This window comes from Mustela nigripes, chromosome 5 (assembly GCF_022355385.1).
Source record: "Mustela nigripes isolate SB6536 chromosome 5, MUSNIG.SB6536, whole genome shotgun sequence".
NCBI classification, from domain to species: Eukaryota; Metazoa; Chordata; class Mammalia; order Carnivora; family Mustelidae; genus Mustela; species Mustela nigripes.
Genome location: NC_081561.1, coordinates 128,243,574 through 128,268,682, shown reverse-complemented (window position 1 = coordinate 128,268,682; position 25,109 = coordinate 128,243,574). Strand labels below are relative to the sequence as shown.

At 41.8% G+C, this 25,109-nt stretch overlaps 1 protein-coding gene across 1 annotated transcript in view; it reads left to right on the top strand.

Moving 5' to 3' along the window:
• Positions 1-25,109, top strand: part of METTL24 (methyltransferase like 24) — a 98,053-nt gene that overhangs the window by 8,515 nt on the left and 64,429 nt on the right. The window lies entirely within an intron of this gene.

Genomic DNA, 25,109 nt, shown 5'->3' with positions numbered 1-25,109 from the left:
AGAGACCCAGTAGGGGAGGACAGAGGCCTGCCATGGGCTCAGAAGTCAGCGAGCTGGAGGAGCCGGGTAGCAGCCCTTCCGCCACCGCAGTATGGGAGCCCTTCAGTCGTCTGTACCTGAACGGGCATGGTCGAGGTCACGTTTCTCGTTCGCTGTTCCGAACGCCTCTCTGAATATGCACATTTGACAATGTTGAATAAAGCCTGGGAAGCTCTCTTCAAGGGGCCTTGGATCTAAAATGAAGCAGACATCTGAATTTAGCAGAACAGGGAACTAAAGCAAGACTCAATTTAGATCTTATAAACAGTGCTGGGGCACGTCCTGGAGTTTGTTAAATATAATGGTTCTCGTTGACATTGTTTATGTTAGATTCCTCGCACAGGGTAGTGATGGGATCACGGTCGACAGGGTTTTTTTGTTTTTTGGGGTTTTTTTCCTGGGGAAAAGAAAAGCAAATTTTGACTAAATGAAGCCATGCATCTAGATGAGCCTCTGGGGAGATGACTCAGACTCCATGTTTCAAGCCATCTTCATGGAGACCGCTTACTTTTAGTTGGAGCAAGTTGAAAGGCTTGTTCTCGGGACTGGCCCCAAATCAGAGGCCATTCTCATGTTGTGTAGTGTTGGCTGTTGGGCACAATATGACAGCAAGTGTTTTTATTTTTCATCTACTTTGAGTAGAGCACAACAAATCACTCAAAAGTACTAATTAATGAGATGCTCCTTGAGCCCAGGGATTAGATCACATGTGGAAGGAGGTCTCATCGCCCAGCAGATTTGGGGGTAGAATATGGGGAAACCAGTGAAGGTAACGCATGAGATCCCGGAGGCCTATTTATGCGGATTTGCTGATGTCATGAAAATACTTTGTTATGATCAATCCTCCCCTGTGAGATGGGCTCATCTTTTTATACTTGACGTTGGAAGTTTAAATTCTGCTCAGCTGCTTACTGGATGTGGCATACCTGGTCTGAACTTCAGGTTTCTCCTCTGTGAAGAGCAGTGGTGCTTACCCCACAAGGTAGTTGTGCAGAGTAAACTAGAACATGTAGGTGTAGGTGGAAACCCCTAGCCTGTGGGACTAGTTCTTTCAATGGAGAAGGTCTCTGTTCAGCCTTATGTTGCTGGCTGGGAAGCAGGCCCCTGGACATCAGAAAGCTATAGGCATGTATTTCTGTGGGGTATAAATTTAGCCCAATATTCATTGGGATATTTAATATTTCTTTTACTCTTGACATTTTATTTTTATTTTTTATAATAATAACATAATATAAATAATATAAAAATTAAATATAATATAAATAAAATATAAAATATTTATTATTGTTTATTTTAATTAATTTTATATTTGTTATATTATTAATAAAATAAATTTTATTTTATTTTTATTACATCTTTATTTTAATTCCAGTATTATGAACATACAATATTGTATTAGTTGCAGGTATGGAATACAGTGATTCAGCAATTCCATATAGTACTCAGTGCTCATCAGGAGAAGTGTTCTGTTTAATCCCCACCAACCATGTTTCACCCGTCCTCTCCCCCTTCCTTCCCTCTGGTCACCATCAGTGTGTTCTCTATAGTTAAGAGTTTGTCTCTCTTTATTTTCTTTGCTCTTTTCTTTTGTTTCTTAAATTCCACATATGATTGAAACCCTATGGTGTTTGTCTTTCTCTGACCAGCTTATTTCACTTAGCATAATACACTATAGTTTCACCCCATGTTGTGGCAAACGTCAAGATTTCATTCTTTTTAATGGCTGAATGATACTCCATTGTGTATATATGCCAGATCTTCTTTATCCATTCATCGGTTGGTGGACACTTGGGCTGTTTCCATAATTTGGCTGTTGTAGATAATGCTGCTATAAACATCAGGGTGCATGTATTCTTTTGAGTTAGTATTTTTGTATTTTTTGGTAAATACCCAATAGTGTGACTATTGGATCATAGAGGAACTCTATTTTTAACTTTTTGAGGAAACTCCATACTGTTTTCCACAGTGGCTGCACCAGCTTGCATTCCCAACGGTGCAGGAGTGTTTCTTTTCCTCCATATCATTGCCAGTGCTGCTTGTTTCTTGCATTTTTGGTTTTAGCCATTCCTACAGGTATGAGGTGGTATCTCATTGTGGTTTTGATTTGCAGTTCCCGGATGATGAGTGATGTTAACCATCTTTTCGTGTGTCTGCTGACCATCTGGATGTCTTTGGAGAAATGTCTGTTCATGTCTTCCGCCCATTTTTAAATTGATTGTTTATTTGGGCACTGAATTATATCAGTACTTTTTTTTTTTAATTTTATTCATTTGAGAAAGAGAGCATGAGCAGAGGGACAGAGGGAGAAGGAGAAGCAGACTCCCTGCCGAGCAAGGAGCCTGATGTGAGCTCTACCCCAGGACCCTGAGATCATGACCTCAGCTGAAGGCAGACACCCAACTGACTGAGCCACCTAGGTGCCCCATATCAGTTCTTTATATTTTATATACTAACCTTTTATTGGAATTGTCATTTGCAAATATCTTCTCCCATTCAGTAGGTTGCCCTTTTGTTTTGTTATTTCCTTTGCTGTACAGAAGTTTTTTTTATGTTGATGTAGTACTAATAGTTTATTTTTGCTTTTGTTTCCCTTGCCTCTGGAGACATATCTAGAAAAATGTTGCTATGGTAATGTCAGAGAAATTGCTGCCTGTGTTCTCTTCTAGGATTTTTATGGTTTCAGGTCTCACGTTTAGGTCCTTGATCCAGTTTGAATTTATTTTTGTGTTGGTGTAAGGAAATGGTTCAGTTTTATTCTTTTGCATGTAGCTGTTCAGTTTTCCTAACATCATTTGGTGTGTGCGTGTGTGTATGTACCATACTATATTTGATTACTACAGCTTTGTAATATAACTTCAAGTCTACAGTCGTGATACTTTTTATTTTGTTTTTCTTTTTTCAAGGTTGCTTTTGCTATTTGGGATCTTTTGTGGTTCCATTCAAATTTTAGGATTGTTTGTTCTAGTTCTGTGAGAAATGCTATTGGTATTTTGGTAGAGATTACATTAAATGTGTAGATTACTTTGGATAGTATAGACATTTTAACAATATTTGCTCTTCCAACCCATGAGTGTGGAAGGTTTTCCATTTCTTTGTGTTGTCTTTAATTTCTTTCTTTCTTTTCTTCTTCTTCTTTTTTTTTTTTTTAGATTTTATTTTTTATTTGAGAGCGAGAGAGACAGCTAGAGAGAGCATGAGCTGGGAAAGAGGTAGAAGGAGAGGGAGAGGCAGACTCCCTGCTGAGCAAGGAGCCCAGTGTGGGACTTGATCCTTGGACCCCAGGATCATGACCTGAACTGAAGGCAGACAACCAACAGAGCTACCCAGGCACCCCTCATCTTTAATTTCTTTCATCAGTGTTTTATAGTTTTCAGAGTATGTGTCTTTCCTATCTTTGGTTAGGTTTATTCCTAGGTATCTTATTATTTTTGACCCAGATATAAATGGGATTGTTTTCTTAATTTCTTTTTTGCTGCTTCATTAGTAATGTAGAGAAATGCACCAGATTCCTGTGCATTGATTTTGAATCCTGCAACTTTCCTGAATTCATTTATCATTTCAAGTAGTTTTTTGGTAGAGTCTTGGATTTTCTATATATAGTATGTCTTCTGCAAATGGTGAAAGTTTTACTTCTTTGTTACCAATTTGGATGCCTTTTACTTCTTTTTGTTATCTGATTTCTGTGGCTAGGACTTCCAGTGCTATGTTGAATAAAAGTGAGAGTAGACATCTTTGTCTTATTTCTGACCTTAGGGGGAAGTTCTCAGTTTTTCCCCATTGAGTATGATGTTTAGTGTGGATTTTTCACATAAGACCTTCATTATATTGAGGTATGTTCCCTGTAATTCTATTTTGTTGAGGGTTTTTATCATGAATGGATGTTGTACTTTGTCAAATGCTTTTTCTGCATCTATAGAAATGATCATATTTTTAAATATCCTTTCTCTTACTGATGTAATGTATCACACTGATTGATTTGCAAACATTGAACCACACTTGCATCCCAGGAATAAATCCCACTTGATGGTGGTGAATTATTTTTTTCAATGTATTTGTTGGATTTGGTTTGCTAGTATTTTGTCGAGGATTTTTGCATGTGTGTTCATCGGAGGTACTGGCCTGTAGTTCTCTTTTTTTGTGGTGTCTCTATCTGTTTTTGGTATCAGGGTAACGCTGGTCTCATAGAATGGATTTGGAAATTTTCCTTCCTTTTATATTTTCTGGAATCATTTGAGAAGAATAGGTATTAACTTTTCTTTACATATTTGGTAGACTTCACCTGTGAAGCCATCTGGTCCTAGACTTCTGTTTATTAGGAGTTTTTGATTACTGATTCACTTCCTTTGCTGGTAATTGGTCCGCTTAAATTTTCTGTTTCTTCCTGCTTGAGTTTGGGTCTATGTTTCTAGGTATTAATACATTTCTTCTAGGTTGTACAATTTGTTGGTATATGATTTTTCATAGTATTCTCTTACAATTGTTTGTATTTCTGTGATGTTTGTTGCTCTTTCTCCTCCCTCATTAGTGATTTTATTTGAGTCTTCTCTTTTTTTCCTTAAAAAAAAAAAGGCTAGGGGTTTCTCAGTTTTGTTGATCTTTTCAAAGAACCAGCTCCTGGTTTTATTGATCTGTTTTACTGGTTTTTGTTTGTTTGTTTTTAGATTCTAGACCATTTATTTCTGCCCTAATCTTTATTATTTCTTTCCTTCTGCTGGTTTTGTTTGTTCTTTTTCTAGCTCCTTTGAAGGTGTAAGGTTAGGTTGATTTTCTGAGATTTTTCTGCGGGTTGAAAGTGAGGGGATGGAGAAGCATTTATCATGCAAATGATGTCAAAAGAAAGCCATGGTAGCAATACTTACTTATATTGGACAAAACAGACTTTGAAACAAAGACTGTTATAAGAGACGAAGAAGGATACTATATAATAATAAGGGGGATAAGCCAATAAGAAGATATAACAATTGCAAATACATAACCAACATGGGAGCACGGAAATACATAAAACAACAGTTAATAAACAAAAGACCTAATCAACAGTAATACAATAGTAGTAGGGAACTTTAGCACTGCACTTATATCAATGGGCAGATGATCCGAACAGAAAATCAACAAAGAAACCGGATGTAAATGACACACTGGACCAGATGGATTTAAGGGATATATTCAGAACATTCCCTCCTAAGACCAGCAGAATACACATTCTTTTCAAGTGAACATGCAACATTCTCCAAAATAGATCACACATTAGGCCACAAAACAAGTCGGAACAAATTCAAAAAGATTGAAGTCATACCATGTATATTTTCTGTTCTCAACACTATGAAACTGGAAATCAACCATAAGAAAAAAATCTGGCAAGATCACAAATACATGGAGGTTAAACAACATGCTGCTTAACAGCAAATGGGTCAACCAGGAAATCAAGAAGAATAAAAAATTATGTGGAAACAAATGAAAATGAAAACACAGTGGTCCAAAATCTTTGGGATGCAGCAAAAGCAGTTCTAAGAGAGAAGTTTATAGCAATGTTCTTGAAATTTAAAACATATATAATATGCTGAGCATATATTAAAAAATATATATATATAATATGCTGAACATATTATATATGTTTATATATTATGTACATATATAATATGTATATATACACTGATATGCATATATATACATACACACATATATGTATTTTATATGTATTATTTTATATATATTATATATATTTTAAGATCTAAAAAGCTTGCAGTAACAGATAAGTTTTTGTTAGAATTTTTATTATAGATGTATTCCCTATATAGCTTATTTATTATGAAGTTGTAAAGGCTGACCTGTTCACATTAGTTTGTGATTTTTTTTTCCCCTCAAAGCTGATCACAGATATCTTTTAAAACATGCTGTTAAATAATTGTGGTCTGTGTTAATGTAACTGTATAAATGTTTCCAAGGTTTTGAAATATAATTTTGACTCAAAAGGATGTTTACAAATCTCCTATTAACTATACCTCTTACTGTGACTGTGATTTCTTTAGTTCAGAGGAGGCCAGTGGTGTAATCAGAGGTTAAAGAGTTAATTGCTGAATGATTTTTCTGGTCCCATCCTCTGCGTTTTAGTCAATTAAGTGCATGCTATTATGCTTGGTGCCTTATATGCGTTTAAAAGATAAACTCAATTTAACCAACACAGTAAGCAAAATCTAAGCATTGACCTTGGCAGTAGGGGAAATATAAGGCCCTCAAGAAGGTTACAATTTAAAAGTGGTGTGGGAGGGGCCCCGTGCTCAGAGAGTGGCATATATTCTTTCGTTTAATTCTCACAACAAACCGAGGAGGTGGGAATTGTCCTTACTTTGTGGATGAGGAAACCAAGGCTCAGAGACACATGAATTTGCATAAGGCACAGCTCTAAGCAGGGAAATGAAGGTTTGAACTCGAAACCCATGACATTTTCAGTGTGCCCACTGAGATAGGTAGCTCACAACTAATTCTCACATCAGGTAGATTCTTTACCAGATAAAATTTAAAATCTTCTTATGAACAAACCAAAAAACTATCCTACAGTAAAGAGACAAGTCGTAGACTGGGGGAGATACTGAATGCATGTTACCAATAAAGGGTTAATATCCACATTTTAAAAACACCACTGCCCAAACCCAAAACAACCCCTCTACCACACACAGGCACAGTTAAAAAACAAAACAAAACAAACAAACAAACAAAAACCAACTGAACAGGGAATTAATAGAGAATTATCTGAAAAGGAAACCTGAAAGTCTATAAGCATATATATATATATATATACATGGGGGAGAGAGAGCAGAAAGATCATTCCTACCAACAGACAGGGAAAGCAGATCAAAACACAGCGAAATTCTGCTTCACCCCCAGCATATCAGAAAAAAATGCAAAACAGCTGATAAAACAAGGATTGATGAGAATGTTGAGCAAAAGAACTCCTTACTAAATGGCTTTCTCCCCAGCAGCTCCTCATTCACAGTTTCTTTTGTAAGATCTTCACTTACTTTTCCCATGGCACTCCCACTCCTTGACAATTTTTTCTTTTATTCTTTCTTTTAAGATTTAAAAAAAAATTTTAAGTCATCTCTACCCCTATGTGGGGCTCGCGAACCCTGAGGTCAAGAGTTGCAGGCTCCACGGACTGAACCAGCAGGTGCCCTTCTTTCTTTTATTCCTGTTTGCAGTCTCATTCCCTGTGAAGGTGGCTCACCACTGTGAGCTGTCTGGCTTACCACTGTGTCTGCCATGACTCTGATAGTACCCGCACGTAGTAGGTGCTCAGTAAATAACGGTTGAAAGAATGGCTATTTTAATCATTGCGGTGGTAGGTCCGAGTATTTGAGGAACATCTGAATCTTTCAGAAGCCACTCCAGAGTCCCTTCCAGGTGTCTGATTTCTGAATCAGGTTATTCCACTACAGACTTGGAACAGAGCACCCGGCACTGACTTTGCTTCAGACACTGGTGAGGACAGAACGGAGGTCACAAGCCATATCCAGCCTGTACCTGTTTTTGTATGGCCCAAGAGCTAAGAGCAGCTTTTATAAATGAACATTTGCACCTGACTTGATGTTAGGGTTTAAACCCCAGTGAAGCCAAAAAGCTATTAAAAAAAAAAATTCCTTTCTTCTCATTGGTAGATCTGTATGATAAAAAATTGTACACAGTTGTTATATTTTGAGTTTCATCAATACAGATGTTGCGGAAATTTGTCTTTTCTTTTGTTATGTAGGCACATACTTAATATCCTTGATTTTGCTTCTTGGCTCACCATCTAAAGTATTTACTATCTGGCTTGTTGCAGAAAACCTTTGCTGACCCCTACTATGGGAGTGGGCTCAGCACCGCTTAACTATGACCTCCCCGTGGGGGCGACTAATGGCCTTCATGAGAAGAATGGTCTTGCCATCCAACAGGGAAACTGAGAAAAAAGCTTTGGTCCTCGCTGACCATTCATAGGAATGTCATCATAAAGTCTTTTTTTTTTTTTTTTTAAAGATTTTATTTATTTATTTGACAGAGAGAAATCACAAGTAGATGGAGAGGCAGGCAGAGAGAGAGAGAGAGAGGGAAGCAGGCTCCCTGCCAAGCAGAGAGCCCGATGTGGGGCTCGATCCCAGGACCCCGAGATCATGACCCGAGCCGAAGGCAACGGCTTAATCCACTGAGCCACCCAGGCGCCCCATAAAGTCTTAAACGTCTTGGTTTTAAGGTCATTGCCATTCAGTGAACGTTAAAAGGAGTTAAGTCTTGGTGCTTTGTTTACTACTGCCAGTGACACACCTTTTGTCACACAAGTCTATTTTCGGGGCAGGCTGTATTACGACAGTCAGCTGACCCCATCTTTTCCAGTTTCTGAGGTCCTGGTGCTCCATATTTAAGATGGCTTGAACCACGTGCTATGTGAGGTCCAATACTTTCCCTGCCCTCTAATGTTCTGGTAACGTCTGAGGCTCATGTTTGCTGGTCACTTTTTCTGAATTCCCGTGCAGTACTCCACCCAGGCCACAGCTTTCTCCTGTCTGCCCTGCCCAGCCCATTTCTTTAGTCCCCCAGCACAACCCCAACAGAAGCCTTGCTGAAAGTCTCAGAGTCATAGTGGGAGACACCAGTGCAGTTCAAAACAGAAGTCCGTTTAAAATTGATGACTTAAAGTGTTCTTGGCCTTTGAGGATTTCCTACTGGCTGTGTTTTCTTCAACTCATGCAACATTGAGCCTGCTTTCTCTTGTCTATTCTTCTGTTCCTTTCTTCCATTTTCAAGGCGTCCCGCCCCTGCTGCCCACTCTCTTCTCTTGAGCTCCCAGCAAACGAACTCCAGATACATGTCATTTTCTTACGCAGGCAATTTATCTTCTTCTGTTTTCCTCTCTCCTTCCAGGCCTGGCCTAGAGATGAATTATGCTGTTCTGCTAGGAAGGCACAATCAGCTGCAATCAGTGTTTGTTTTTAAAAAATCATGTTTCTCCATCCTCTCGACTGTTACGCAATCCGTATTATGTGCTCAGCACAGTGCCTCGGATACAGTAAGCACTCATTACATATTGGTGGTTCTTATTATTAGGAGAATCGTGCCAGCTTTGGTCCAGCATTGGTCCCCTCAGCCTAACGATGGCTACTCCTTTTTTTATGGCATGGGGAAACACATTATTGGGGTATTTGGGGAGCAGCAAGGAATTGCTTCATGCAGAACCCCCTCTTTCCTTCATGCATGTCTTAATTTCCTCCTGTGACTTTTGGGATCCCTGGGGAACTCTTCTGCCTTCCGTCTCCCATGGAAATGAGTTCACCCAGAGGCTGCTGCCATGAACAGTAGGGTTCAAGAATTCCTGGGAAGAACAGCAGTTGCATTCTTTGGTGTACACCCAAGAGAACTGAAAACAGAGGCTCACATAAAACGTGTACACAAGGGGCGCCTGGGTGGCTCAGTGGGTTAAAGCCTCTGCCTTTGGCTAGGGTCATGATCCCAGGGTCCTGGGATCGAGCCCTGCATCAGGCTCTCTGCTCAGCAGGGAGTTTGCTTCCTCCTCTCTCTGCCTGCTTCTCTGCCTACTTGTGATCTCTGTCTCTCTGTCAAATAAATAAATAAAAATATTAAAAAAAAATGTGTACACAAATGTTTATAGCAGCATTATTCAGAAGAGCCAGAGGTGGGAAGCAACCCAAATGTCCATCAGCTGATGAATGGATACATAAATATCTGTATGATGAAGGCGTATTTATATTATTGTATAATATAAAAAGGAAAGAAGTTCTGATACATGCTACAACGTGGATGAGCTTCGAAAACATTATGCTAAGTGAAAGAAAACAGTCACCAAATGTGACATACTACATCACTCCATTTTAATGGAATAACCAGTGGGCAAATTTATAGTGACAGGAAGTGGATTAGTGGTTGGCTGAGCCTGGGGTGAGGAGGGGATGGAGAATGACTGCTTCTGGGAATGCGGTTTCTTTTGGATGGGATGAAAATATTTTGGAATTAAATCATGATGATCGTTGCACAGTCTGTGTGTATATATAAAAAACCACTTACTTGTTTAAAATGGCAACTTTTATAGTATGTGAATTATATCTGTTTAAAATAATGCCCAGAAATCCATGGAATTTATGACCAGTGTGAAACTACATGCTTTCTCTGTTCAGATAAAGATATATTAACCATGGGAGACTCCTGGAACCCCCGCCTGATGGTGCTCTTTAATGGGATTGGGTGGGGTTTAACAGAAATTTGGAATCCATGTGTTTGCTGCCCCAGGACATTTGCATTAAAGGGAACAGCACTTACACCCATACCTTACTTTTTTTTTTTTTTTTAAAGATCTTATTTATTTATCTGACAGACAGAGATCACAGGTAGGCAGAGAGGCAGGCAGAGAGAGAGGAAGGGAAACAGGCTCCCTGCTGATCAGAGAGCCTGATGCGGGACTCGATCCCAGGACTCTGAGAGCATGACCCGAGCCGAAGGCAGTGGCTTAACCCACTGAGCCACCCAGGCACCCCACCCATACCTTACTTTTTAACAATTTATTTTAAGTAGGCTCCACTCCCAGTGTGGGGCTTGAACTCATGATCCTGAGACCAGGAGTCATGTGCTCTACTGACTGAGCCAACCAGGCCCCCCCCCGAATACCTTACTTTTAAACAACTCTTCCCAAGCTTACAGAAGCTTGCTGTGTCATTATCCTAAATGGTCCTCATAACAGTTGTATGAGTGAGATGGTTGTTTTTTCCATTCCACCAAGAGGGACTCTGTTAAATAGTTGGTTCAATAGAGGGTATTATGCTGAGCGAAAGAAGTCAGTTGGAGAAAGATAGCTATCATGTGATCTCCCTGATATGAGGAAGTAGAGATGCAACATGGGGGGTTTGGGGGGTGGGAAAAGAATAAATGAAACAAGATGGGATCAGGAGGGAGACAAACCATAGGAGACTCTAAATCTCACAAAACAAACTGAGGGTTGCTGGGGGGAGGTGGGGAGGGAGAGGGTGGTGGGGTTATGGACATTGGGGAGGGTATGTGCTATGGTGAGTGCTGTGAAGTGTGTAAACCTGGCGATTCACAGACCTGTACTTCTGGGGCTAATAATACATTATATGTTAATTAAAAAATGAAAAAATTTTAAAAAATAGTTGGTTCAAGGTAAATAGAGATTATAACCCAGCTGGCTGAGGTCAAATTTAATATTGTTTCTACTCTGTACTACGCCAGCATCCATGTTGAAATCTGGATCTTAGGAAAATATGTTGATTGCTATAGATTTTAGATTTGATATTAAGGCTTTTTAGATCTTTTCCAAGTCAACAAATATATTTTAAAGCTTAATTTTAGCTATTTTGTCAGGTTGGGATTTCAAGCATGTCTTACACTGCTTAAGAACAAATTTGAACTGATTGTATAATTATGATAGGGAATGTTCCTTTGAATAGTGAATATTCATTTTGTACAGAAGTAGTAAAAAAAAAAAAGGCTTATTTACCTAATGTGCACTAAGAGGGCATTAACCTCAATCAGGAGCGGACGGCTACCCCACATTTGAAACCTAAGTGTTTGACTTCATTTGGGTACCCTGGATACCGAGAATTGTTTTGGAAAATTTGAATGCCTGGGCCTTTTTCCTGGGTAGGGAATGTTCTTATTTATAAAACCGAACCACTAGCATAGATGGAAGTCTGTTTAACACACACAACGTTGTATCCTTCTTCGTTACCGTGATACACTGAGACAAGGAACAGGAACAAAAGAGTACTATCTCTATTTATAATTTTGTTATTCAAAAAAACATAGGCAAGGGAAGATGCGAATAATCAAAATAAAGGCACATAGGTTTGGTCAAGTCATTAAGTTAATAGGAAAAACAGATCAAAAGTGCTCTTGAGGTTTTTATTAAAAATTTGTTTTTTTAAAGAACAAAACCATATAGGAATGGGAGAGGTGGGTATTTTATTCAAGGCGTTTTTTAGATTATAGTTATTTTGAAACCAAAATTTTTCAATTTAAAAATAGAAGTGGAGAAATAGGAACAGATTGGAGTTTGTTGGGAAAAAAAAATAGAGAAGGAGAGAAGTATAACAGGGAGGCTCTCTGCAGGGAATTCTTATGATCAGCTTCTTCCCAAATTTCCTGTGGACTGTGTAGACAGGAGTTTCAAAATTTGATGAAAACAATTCGATGGAAGCTACGGACAGACATTCTAGAACAATGAATATCTGTGTGCATACACACTTGCGGGTGATTTTCACGGACAGCGCAGGCCTCAGGAAGCCCTAAATTCTGCAGCTGGGAGTGGATCAGAATCAAAGTCAAAGGCCTCTGCCGAATCCAGATACTTCTGCCTCACCTACCCCAGGCCTCCCCTGAAGGAGCCCCTCCCTCCCTCAGGGAGGAGTGAGTTCTGGGGAAAGACGTGATTGGGATCGCTGATTCCTCAACGTGGTGTAGAAGCTTTGGTAACTAGTATTCACTGTTACCTGAGAGCTGCCTCCCCCAGGCGCCTCATTGCTGGCAGGGCTGAGCCCTTGGGAGATGCAGCCCAGAGTCAGGACCACAGAGTCAGAGTCAGGACCACATGAGGCCTGGCCTGGTGGGTAATGTGGTACCGAGGTGTGCAGTCCTACTGATGGCCAGTTTGGCCCTCCCTGGTCTCCTTAAGCTGTACCTTGGAGAAGAGCCATGTATTGTTTTGTTTTTTTCCACAATAGTAGCCAGTGGTTCCTCCCTGCTATTGATTTTTATGTTACTTGACTTGTAAATAAGTGTTTGTTTTATGTCATAAAAATGTTGAAGGTTAAAAAAAAATGTTTTTAAAGGCAGACAACTTCATAGCTTCTTGAGAAGCAAACATAATGGAAGTTATCGTCACCTCTTCCAGCCTTCTGCCTTCTCCACAGTCCTACTCCACGTTTGTATTTTTCCAGCTGCACACTGACCTTAGTCTAGCATCTTTCTAAGTTGATTAATAACAGAGCACTGTCTGTGTGCTTGTGGAATCTCTACGACCATTCGATTGGCAAGATGAGAAACTTCAATGGAAACTCAGCACTTGGCAGTCATTGGTTGGTTAGGTAGAAGGTTGTTAAAGCAGTGATTAACAAAAACTGTACACATTGTCTGTTTTTAACTCAAAACCTACACGTATGTTTGTTTGCCAGTCTTTTGCTGTGAGTATAGATGGCCCCTAACTGGAGTTCTGGTCTTTCTTGCCAAAAAACCCTTCTCAACTGCATTACTCATGTTCAATTTTGATTTCTTCAAAGTAGAGCAAGAACTTAATACTTGTGAAGCAACCTATATGGAGAACACCTTTAGAATTCAGTAATTTTGTTCTTCGATCTCACAGTTACTTCCCTCAGACTCAAGCAGCAGCATTTAAAAATAGCGCCTTTTTTCCCTTAAGATTTTATTTATTTATTTGAGGTGAGAGAGAGCATGAGAGGGGGGAAAGTCAGAGGGAGAAGCAGACTCCCCATGGAGCTGGGAGCCCGATGCGGGCCTCGGTCCCAGGACTCTGGGATCATGACCTGAGCCAAAAGGCAGTTGCTTAGCCAACTGAGCCACCCAAGTGCCCAATAATGCCTAACTTTTACTGACTTGGTTTTTTTTTTTCTGTGCAGAGATTTCATCAGTTTACCTCAATTCTAATTAAATTATAGAATTTCAGTAGTTCTGCACCACTGCTAGAAACTGGTGTGGGAACAAACCAAATGACTCCTGGTGAAAATATAACTAAACTAGTAGCAGAAGAGAGCATGGGAATAGAAGGTGCGGAGGGTCAGCTGATCTAACAGGTTGGTTTGGTAGAGAGGTGAAGAGTGCTTCTGTTCTAATATATGTTGAAGGCCATACAATTTTTGTGCCATGTTGGAGTTATTTTATTTGTAAGGCAAATTCTGACAAGGAGGAATGTATTTATTTTCCTTTAAGGGAATCTCCCCAGCATAGTTGTGCAGGTAGAATGTTGGGAACCAGATCAGGGCCCTTATGATCAGAAGGTGTATCCCTGCAAGGCTTTGTGGGATCAGGCTCTCACGACAGACAGAGTTTTTACCTCTGTGCAAACAGTTAATTGTTCTGCATTTAACAAATCAAATTTACAGTAGTAAGTATTTATAGTTCAAGGTTACATGTCAATGGTCTTTGGAATTATGAAACCAAACTTTCAATATAGTAGAAGAGCTCTGTGCTCTTCTTAACAAATAGGTTTGGATACAGCCTAACTTGATGACTTCAAGGTATAGAATATGTATGGCTTTAACTTAAATTTTTAACTGGCCTTACGTTTTTTATCTATCAGACATTTAAGGCTGCTATGCATGGGTGGCTCCGTTGGCTAAGCGTCTGCCTTCAGCTCAGATCATGATCACAGGTCCTGGGATCGAGCCCCACTTCAGGCTTCCTGCTTTTTTTTAAAAAGATTTTATTTATTTATTTGACAGAGAGAGATCACAAGTAGTCAGAGAGGCAGGCAGAGAGAGAGGGGGAAGCAGGCTCCCCCGTGAGCAGAGAGCCCAATGCTGGGCTCAATCCCAGGACCCTGGGATCATGACCTGAACCGAAAGCAGAGGTTTTAACCCACTGAGCCACCCAGATGCCCCCAGGCTTCCTGCTTAACAGGGAGTCTGCTTCTCCCTCTCCCTCTGCCCCTCCATCCCGCTCATGCATTCTCTAATAAATAAATAAAATCTTTAAAAAAAACCCGTTTAAGGATGATAATGACTTATTTCCATCTAAATAAATAAATAGTATTTATAGTTAGCTGGATTAAAGGATTACTATAAAGCCCAGCTAGTGACTTTCCCTACTTTCATCCAAAGTAATAAAATAGTTGTCCTCAAGGATTATATCACGTTCTTCCCTTCTTGGCATTTAAATCAATGTAAAAATATCCCTTGGAACCATTTCTGTGGGGGACTGTAACAGAAGCAAAACACATGGTGTTCTCACAGGTTTGTAGTCCGGTTAGAGAAACAAGAGCAACATACTTGAAACAGATCACACCAAACATTTGATCAAGTATAAAATGAGAAGTACAAGCGACGATTGTTGAAGAGCCTGTTTTGCCTAGTTTGTTTGGCACGTAGTAAAGCCTTGAGTGGTTAGGAAACTTAGGGGACGTTGTGGAATTTGAACTGACTGGTGAGTAAAGGAAAGAGCTGTGGGTAGGAGAAAAAAAGGTATGTTCAGGACAGGAGGCATTTAAGGAACAGACTAGAGAGTAGGACTTGTTTTATAATCCTAGAAGGACCTATAAGAGCCTAAGAAGGTCCTTATGGTCTTTATCTGAGCAACCCTAACTGCCTGGAGTCTTGGCAGTGAATTGTCTTTGATTCCACTTCTTTTCTTTGTTTACTACCTTGAGAGTGTCCATAAGACGCACGGTGTGCTCCAGCCCACTGTTCCATCTCTGATGTTGTAGCACTGGGAGGGTTCCGCTGGGAGGAGTACATAACAAGGATAACCATCTTTTGCCCAACATCTTTTAGCTTCCTGTGTCAGGACAGAATAGGTTATGCTGCAGTGACACATGTCCTCAACATTTCAGTGGATTGAAATAACATATAAGGTTTATAGTAACAGGAAACCTAGGTATGAGGGAGAGAAAACTTTGAGGCCTGGCCTGGAGTCAGTCCACTGCCTCCCACGTCCGGGACAGTCCTGTGCCATTTTCTCTCTCACAGCTTGATGTTCTCCAGTTATAAAGGAGTTGCTCTGGCTCATCTTTAAGTTCCTCTTTGAATGCAGTGACCCCTCTACAAGGATGAAACAAGTAAAATGTAAAGCTAGTAAGAGTTTCTGTCTTCCGGATTCTGTAAAGGGTTTGTAAGTTCTTTCAGCATGCCTGTTTTTCTTTAATATAAGCACCACTAGCCTTTTTTTTCCTCATACCATTAGGAAATATGGTCAAAATTTTCATCAGCTGACATCTGCTATATTTATTTGCACAGTTTATCCCCTTTACTCTTGTCATTTCCAGTCTGAAGTGGGGAAAGGGGAACTGGGCCAAGCTTGGTGGCCTCTTCCATGGTTTCACTTCTAACCTCGGGGATTCGCACTCCATTCACCAGAGAGCTCAGAGTCTAGAGAGTTCCACGGCAGCAAACCCAGTAATAATTGACCTCTGAAAAGGTCTGCCTCTCTCAGCGATTCTTCATGTTCCTGAAAAGGGCCACTTAGTGATAAAGATTGTAAATCCTTCCTTCCATTTCAGTTTGAAGCTTAAGTGCTTTGGGCTCCAGAGTTGTCCGGCGAGCTGGCTCTCCCCTGTGTTACACTGCTGGCAGCTTCCCGCAGATGACAAAGAAACATTTATTGGGACGCTTCTACTTGTCAGGCACTATAACTTACAGAGCATTCAGAGGGAAAAATGTTCTATAAATACAGAGTCACGAGAGGAATGTCTCAGAACCGCAGTCTTCTCTCTAATTGTCAGGAGGATTCAGTCAGGCTGCGTCCTAGTGTGTCACAATCCAAAGGGCCACAGAACGGCAATATGGACAATATGAAAGTGACGAAAGAGTTAATAATGAATGAAAATATACTGGCAGCTGAGACATACATATGCACACGCATGTATACTTATGTAATCCTGTGCAACTGATGGCTTATATTCAACGGGGTGTGAGAGCCTCGTCAGGAAACTGATGATGCCCTTGAACGGTGTGGAAGTGGTTGGTTTGGCTCGAGTCCTGGGCTCTGCTGGGCTCTTTTCCTTCTGCCCGCCCTGGGCCGCCCTACTCATGGCAGGAGTACCTTATGTCCGGCTTGTTTATGTCCTTTCTCAAAGGAGACTCTGCAAGCACCATCCAGCGTCTACCATTGACTTCTGGGGAAGGTCTTGCTCCCCACCGATGTGCTGTGCCACATGTGGCTGCTGCTCCACGTGGTGGCCTTTCAGGTGGCTGCAGGGTGCTGTGACTCTGGGATTCAGCTGCTCGGGGTGTGGCCTCTGGGATGCATTCTTTCTGCCATGATCCCTGTTCCACTGCGCTTGGCGACTTTGGGTGACACATTTCAATTTCCTCCGGTAATGAAAATCACATCTTGTATAGACTTCAGAACTAAAACACTTTTCCTATAAAATTGTTGAGCAGCACTGAGCTTTAGCATTGATGGACTTTCTGCTCCACATTGTGCCTCAGAGGCTAAAGGGGCATCTGTGTGGCTGTGTCTGGCAGTTTCGGGATGGCAGTGAGGGAGCCCATGGAGAGACCTGAGGTTTGGCCTGAGGTTTGAAGACTGATGTGAGCTGAGAGCCACCAAAGAGGCCTCGGGCACTCTTTATGGACATCTCAGATTCCAAGGTGACCTTGTGGGGAGGGTGGAGTTGGCTGTACCAGGATTGGGGGGGCACCCCCTCTTTCTTCTCATACCCCCCTATTCCCCTCTTCCCTTCTCAATTCCTTTCCCTCATCCCAGTGGCTTTCCTCTCTCTCCCCCAATACCCAACCTTTGCTAACTCCACTACTCCTTTGGCTTTGGCACCTCCTCAGTATCCAAGGGTCCTTGAAATGGGTTTATAGGGGTGCTGCAGACCTTCTGCCCTGAGGCTGATGATTCAGGAACTGGTAAATGTTTGGAGGAGATTTTTACTGTCTGAAGTTTTCTATCTGGAGTAAATCCATGAATTCTTAGCAGATTGATGTTGATTCAGATGATGTTAAGATTCTAGGATTTTGAATTCCAGAAAGTTCGGGTCCCCTCTATGTTTTGAATAGAGTGTGCGTGTATGTAGAAGTGTGCATGCTTCTGTGTGTGTGTGTGTGTGTGTGTGTGTGTGTGTGTGTGTGAGATAGAGAGAGCGCGCTTGGGAGTGAAAGAGAGAATCCTTAAAAATGTGATTCATGTTGTTTCTAAGTTCCTATTTGTTTTCTTAGGCAAACTTTCTTATATAATCTTACTTTCGTAAGACAAATGAAACTCCTTCCTCCTCTCCTGGTTGACGTGCCGCCGCAGTGAGAAACACGATTTGACATTGGAGTTCCTACTATGTATGCAGACGCTGTACAGTTTTGACATCATGAAAACAAACGAGAACCTTTGCATTTGCACCGGATCTCTCCAGGAATTTGGCTTCTCTTTCTACTGTCTATGATAAAAACCTAAAATACATCATGGTTTATTCTTTTAGCCATTCCCTGGTGCATTCCAATCTCATGCAGGCTTGAACTATTTTGACACACACAGAAAACGTGGGGAATTTAAAGACGTCAGTCGAAGAACAAAACCCAGCTTAAATTTTGTTCGGCATTTCTTTCCAACTTACCGGGATAACTTAGAGATTAAATCTAGAGCTGAGTATCTATTCTTTCTTGTCCTTAATTCCTTCCTCAAAGTTACCCAGGCCTGCTTGAATTGTGGTGCATTTTTTCCTGTCAGAGTTGATTTGATTTCTGGTCCCCTTGCCTCCCAGCCCACACTCAGCGCTATGAGGCGGAGGCGGCAGATTGATGGGCGAAGGATTCACGATGCTGCTCTGGTTTGGGCTCCCGCCTGTGCGCTGTCTGCTGCCAGAGGCATTTAGCAGATGGACTTGGGGAGGTGGGCCTGGGCCTTCACAGGGAGGGGACCTCCTGGTAAGAGGCCCCTGTGGGATGGGCTCAGCTTTTCTCACCTCGCTGTTCAGACCCTGGCCCACCACTGAGGCCATCCCAAGATTAGTAGACTCAGCTGTTGTTGTGTTTACTTTGGCATAGTTTGAGTTTGATGTGTCTGGGCATTGGGTTCCTTGAGTCTTTGGGGGCTTATGAGATTCTTAAATCTTTAGGTTTATAACTGTTGTTATAAACCCAATACCCAACCTTTGCTAACTCCAAAGTTAGCAAAGGTATATATATATACTATATATACTATAGTATATATATAAAGTATATATATAGGAGTAGTGGAGTTATATATATATAATATATATATTATTGATATAATATCATATATAGATTATATTATAATTATAAATTATGAAAATATCTTTTTAAAAATTTATTTATTTATTTATTTATTTATTTATTTATTTATTTGCACTGAGCATTCTTTCTCTTACTTCTGTGGCATTCCAATGACTGAAAGTTAGACCTCTTGATATTGCCTCACAGGTCCCCAAGGTTCTTTTTTTTCCACTCCGTGCCCCCCACCCCCCCAAATCGTTATTTCCTCTCTGTTGTTCAGATTGGATACTCTCTGTAGATCTGTCTTTAAGTTCACTGACTATTTGTTGTGTCCTATTCATTCTGCTGCTAAGTCTGTCCACCGAGATTCATTTTTTGGTTCTAAAATGTCCATTAAGCTCTTTCTGTCTCCTGTTTCTTTGCTGAGACTTTCTATTTTTCTGCTGATCTCAAGATGCACACTCTTATGTCTTGGAGTATTTCTATAATAGTTGCTCTTAAGTTTTTGTCAAATAATTCCAACACCTGTGTTATGCTCTCATTGGCATCTGTTGATTGTCTTTCCCCCACGCCAACTGGGATGTTCCTGATTCTTCCTGTGCTGAACTATTTTGGGTTATATCCTGGACATTTTGTGTATTATATTATGAGACAGTGAGACGTGTTTAAATACTATAGGTAAGGTCGATATATTTGTTTTCACAGACTGTCTGGTTGAATTCAAGCTTAAATTTCAGCCAGCCTTCTGGGGATTGTGATTTCAATATCAGTCCTATTTTCAAAGGCTTTGTGATTTTTTTTGCCCCCAGATCTATCCCACATGCATGCCACCCGGTGTCTAGTCTGGGAGCCTGTAAAAGCCTGTCCAGTCTGTCACTTTGGTTCCCAAAGCCTTTGATATGCTAACTAGGGTCCGATCCATGCTCCTACAGCTCAGGAGTGAGCCCAGGACTTGATGACCTGCTTTGTGGGGTTGCTTTCCTTTTCCACGATTTCCTCAGTATTACCCAGTTTCCTGTGGTTTTCCGAACCTCTGGTTGGGAAGGTTGGGCTTTAGTTACCTCTGCTCTGCCTGTGTTCTGCTGTATACTTCTGGTAACTATGCCTGAGTCTAAGGCCCAGATGTGGGAGAAAGAGAGAAAACATGGGGGGCTCACCCCATCCTCTTGGGGTCACAGCCACAGATCCAATAATAAGCTTCTTTTCCCTCAGAGTTTTAGGTGCCTGGGGCCCTCTGCTTGGCTTCCAGCACTGCTGTGGGATTGCCCAGGAGTTGGGATGCTAGAATGGCAAAAAGGAAGAAAAAAGACAGGAAGACATGGGGGATTTTCCCCCCTCTCCCTGAGCATTAGGAGACCCCTTCCCTGCCGGAGCCTGAATGAGAAGGGCTTCTCCTGATGCTCTGGGTCTGTGCCAGTGCCCACTTCTAGTATGTGGCCACCTTGAGTAGGGGCCAGGAGAGATAACCCCAGAAGAAAAAGCAGTGGTGGCCTCCTGCAGCTTCTGTGGTACTTTCAGTTCTGATCTTCCCTTCCAAGCTGCCTGCCAGTATTTACTTTCCAGATTCCTCAAATCACTGCTCCGGGCGTTCTGGCCACGTTTCATTGCTGTGTTTGGGATAAGACACAGGGTGGAGGTGTGCTTACCCGTCTTTACCCTGCACTGAAACTGAGATTCTTTTTGAATTTTTATTTATTTATCTATCTCTCTATTTATTTATTCTTGAGATTCATTTTTTAAATGACTTTTTTTTTTGCACGGAGTACCTGAATTTTCAGTGTCACCACAACATGTGTACCTGACCTCTGCTCTTTCTGAAACAGGACTAAGTGTGAGAAAAAGGCCCACAAGCATGCCGAGGGGAAGGTGTGGCAGCTGTCACCCCGGGGATGCACAGAGCCATGATCATCTATGGGCATGACAGAAAGGTGGTGTCCAAGGCTCCTGGGGTTTCTGCCTGGGCACTGTTTTGTGCCTCCCCACTCCCCCAACCCTACGGCTCCCACAACCCCCTTCTCCTCCTAAAAAGGAAGAAACAATTTCCTCCAATCATTGCTTCCTGCCCACTAACAGATGCTCCTCATTAGCACACAATTGCATAATAAATATGTTTTGCTTGTTTTGGGTCTTTCTCAGAGAAAGCTTAGACTTCCCCTGACATGCTCAGTGGGTCGTTCAGTGTGACTCAAGGACTCACAGCCATGTTCTTATCCATGGGCGCGACCGTATAGGCACCACCATAAGGTCAAGAATCAGTTGTTCGCCATCTCTCCCAACAGAAAATTGCTGGCTCTAAAACCCGTCAGGAATTTACTGGCTGTGGGGAATGTGCATTCTGGGGGTCCCGAAACTTCACAAAAAGATCCCAGACACTGTACCAAATACCCAGCACAATAAACTGACCATTTAAATCACTCATCCTATAAATTCATCCCTAAAGAACTGTAGCATTGAAATACAGAGGAATGGACCATTACAAAATGGTGGTATGGTCCTTGTTGGACAATTTCTCTGGAGTTCGATGAGGTTATTCATGAATGTGGGGGAAAACTGTGAAGAAGGAAGCTGTTATTCCAGATTTCAACCAAGGAAAGGTTTTGCACCAGGCGGAATCGATGGCTCTCTTTCTGTGTCATGGGTGGGTCTGCTTTTCTTTTTATATATAGAGATAAAATTTTTGTATATATATTTTGTAAATGCAGCCAGTTTTGCTTGGGGCTTGTGGTCTTGAATTAAGACATTCCTATTACGCACATAAGTGTAGGCTGGTAGGTAAGAGTATTTTAAAACATTGCTTTGTTTTTTGCATTATTTTTTCATAGTAAAATCTCAGAATTCAGTTTCTTGGGCTTGAAAAATCTTTTTTTTTTCAAGAAACAAATTTAATGCTGAAATAATAAATTATAAAAATATCTGAAAGCCTCATGGCTCTGCTTGTTGTGGTCTCTTTGAGCCAGATCCATTATCTGTGTGCACTGGCTTGGACTGACTCGGTGATCACCTTTTTTTTTTTTTTTTTTTTTTTTTTCAACCCTGTGGGATGCAGAATCTCAGATGTCTGCAAAATAGCCCCAGAACAACATGAGTTAGCAGTATATATCTTCTGCTGTCTTTAATCTTAATTTGGGGGCAATTTTTTTCTCTGCACTCAAAACATACCAGAGGAAGCCAGCTCATTCTTCAGTGCACATTGCCTGGAGAAAGTGCCAGAAAAAGCCTTCACAAACAAAGTGGGGGCTGCTTCTTTCCCTCAGCAATTAGGAACCCTGTCTTCCCTGAGTCACCTGTCTGTGCTGGGGGAGGGGCTCCTTCGTATGAGTGGCCTGATGGTTCAGGGGGCAGGAGCATGCACTACAAAGGAGTCTAGAGGCCCTTGTCCCTGCAGCAGCTCAAGAAGATGGCTCCTTCTCTGGGGCAGCTCATTGTGTGTGCCACGTTTGACATTTTAGCCCAGGTACAAGACAGATCAGTGCCGAGTGACAGTACAAGCACTCCCTTCTGCTGAAACTGTTCCTTTACCCATCCTGAGAGGGAGGCCAGGGAATCCAGGTTTCCACCTCCTGGGAGTGAGGGGGGTAGCATCGTTCTGGCCCCATGCTATTTGGAGCCTATGGGTAATAGCATATGCTGTCGTTGAGGGAATTGTTTGAGGATAAAATCATTTTTTTTTAAAGAAAAAGTTTTTTTGTTTGGTTTTGGTTTTGCCTTGTTCTATTAAACACCAGCCATTGGTGTTTTAAGGTGCTCTGAGAATCCCGTCGGCGGGATGTTTGGAAGGACAAATATTGATGTGCGCGCTAGAGAATTAAGACAAATGATAATTGAAAGAGATGATAAAAGCTAGTGGTTTCCTTGGGGAAATAATCACGAACTGCTGTCAGACTGACTCCAATGAGAACATTACTTTATGTGAAATGTTTTTTAAACAGCTCAACCAAAGCATTAAGCCAGATTACTTCTAGAGCGTCTCTTCGCTGTGTGTTTCTATTATCCCTCCACCTGAGGCTTCTCAGCTGCCATGTTGAGCCTCATCATGGTCAACACTTGGTTGGAAATAAGAAATTCCAGATTGCAATCAGGATCCTGTTTGCGGATCCTGAAGATAATTCTATAGTTTTACCATATTCATTCACCGTGTGGGTTCACTGTTACCGATTTGCGAAGTTATTTTTGTGTGTTAGCTCTCATTAAGCAGCTCCTGTAGTGTTTGGGGTGTCTCTTTGTTTTTTCTTAAAGATTTTATTTATTTGAGAGAGAGAGACAGAGAGAGAGCATGATGGGGGGAGGGTCAGAGGGAGAAGCAGAGGGAGAAGCCCGATGCAGGACTTGATCCTGAGACTTCAGGATCATGACCTGGGCTGAAGGCAGTCACTTAACCAACTGAGCCACCCAGGCACCCAGGTGTCTCTTTAATGAAGCCTTTGGGCTTCTTGCGGTGGAGACTGCTTGCTACAGTCTGCATTTGGGCATTTGTGTTGGGGTTATACTTGGGTCCTTCATGTCTTAGTGACCCCTTTTACCCTCTAGAGATATCTGTCAGACCCCTCCAGAACTGCATTGCATTTATTGGGTTAAAGCAATTAAATTAAATTATCCTGTGTTAAATTGTAACCCGGAACATGGCACGAGGCATGAGTGTCCACTGAATGAATGAATGACCCATGCTCAAGTCTCTTGGCCTCTTTCCAAAGGAAGCGATGCTGGAGACCTTCTCTTTGCCTCTCCAGATCCTCTCCACCCTTCTTCTCCTCTCCTGCACCCCCAGAGGCTGACCGACCATAGCCTCCCTCTACTCTGCCTTCTCTTGCCTTTGACAGTTAGTGTGGGTATGTGATAGGACTCGATGTGCCAGGGTTAGCTTTATTCCTTTCTTGAATGCCTTCTCCATACAGTGTCCCCCTCTGGGTTCCACACATTCCTCTTCCTCCTTGTTCCTTCAGTCTGAGGGTTTGTGAGGGCTCCTTGGGGCTACCAGCCATGGGTGTTCCATTGTTCCTTACTGGTTTCCTTAAACCCTGCCCACGCCTTTATAAATAGTTTTTCTATTAAATTCTTCTCAAATCAGCCAGCAGGAAGGAGCCCACTGTATCATGCGAGAACTCGGACTGGTATTTGCCTAAGTCACCCAGATGACAAAGCTGGCTCACTAGCTAGCCTCCTCCGTCTCTCTTGCATTATTTCAAGTAAACACTCTCTTCTAGGCCAGCCTGCCTCTAAATTAGAATCAAATATAGCAGGGGTCAGCAAACTACAGCCGTGCAGGCCAGATCCTGCCTGCAACCTTTTTCTGTAAATGGAGATTTACTGGAACACAGCCATGACCGTTGGTTTACTCACTGTCTGGAGCTGCTCTGAGCGACAGCAGGAGGCGAGGAATTGCAACAGAAACTGTATGGCCTGCAAAAGCCTAAAGTGCTTGCTGTTTCCCTTTGCTTAGAGAAAGAGTTTACTGCTCCCTGACTTTGAGGGCCAGATGCTGGGAGACACTTAGGAGTGGCTACAGGATGAGAACATGGGGAGTTTTAAACCCCAGGCCTAGACACATTTGCCCAAAACACAGTCTTGTGGCCACTGGGCAAGGGGCTCCCCCATGTGATGTGAGAAGAAGGTGACCAGACCAAACTGGGAGGTATTTGTATTTAAATGTGCTTATAAGGTCTGATTTCATAATTAGATAATTTCCTGAAAAGAATTGCTTTCCCTAGTGTCTCAGCATTTCCCTGTCCAAGTTACCAGACCGCCCTTTGTGGGACAGCCCAGGTCTTGTTTGTATCTGTGCGACCACTGTTTGGGACAGAGTGACCGATGCTCTGTATTGTTTGATCAAATGGTGACCAGCATCTACTTCAGAGAAGGAAAAAAAGTAGGGCGGGGGGTGGGGGACGGTGTTAACTGGGAAGATATATTAATGTTCTCAGGCTTTCTGTGATTAGAGTCTCTGCCGCTCAACCTTCACAGAACAAAACAATGTCTATAAGAAAAGGCTGTGTACCCAGAAAAGGTGCCCCTCAGGGCACACTGGCTATATCATTTGTAGGGGTTCAGTGCAAAATGAAAATGTGATGCTCCTTGTTCGAAATTATTAAAGAATTTCCAGACAGTGTCTGCAGAGCACTGAGCCCGGCGGCGGCCCCTCGAAGATGGCACAGGTCGCAAGACCAGGAGGCCCACCGC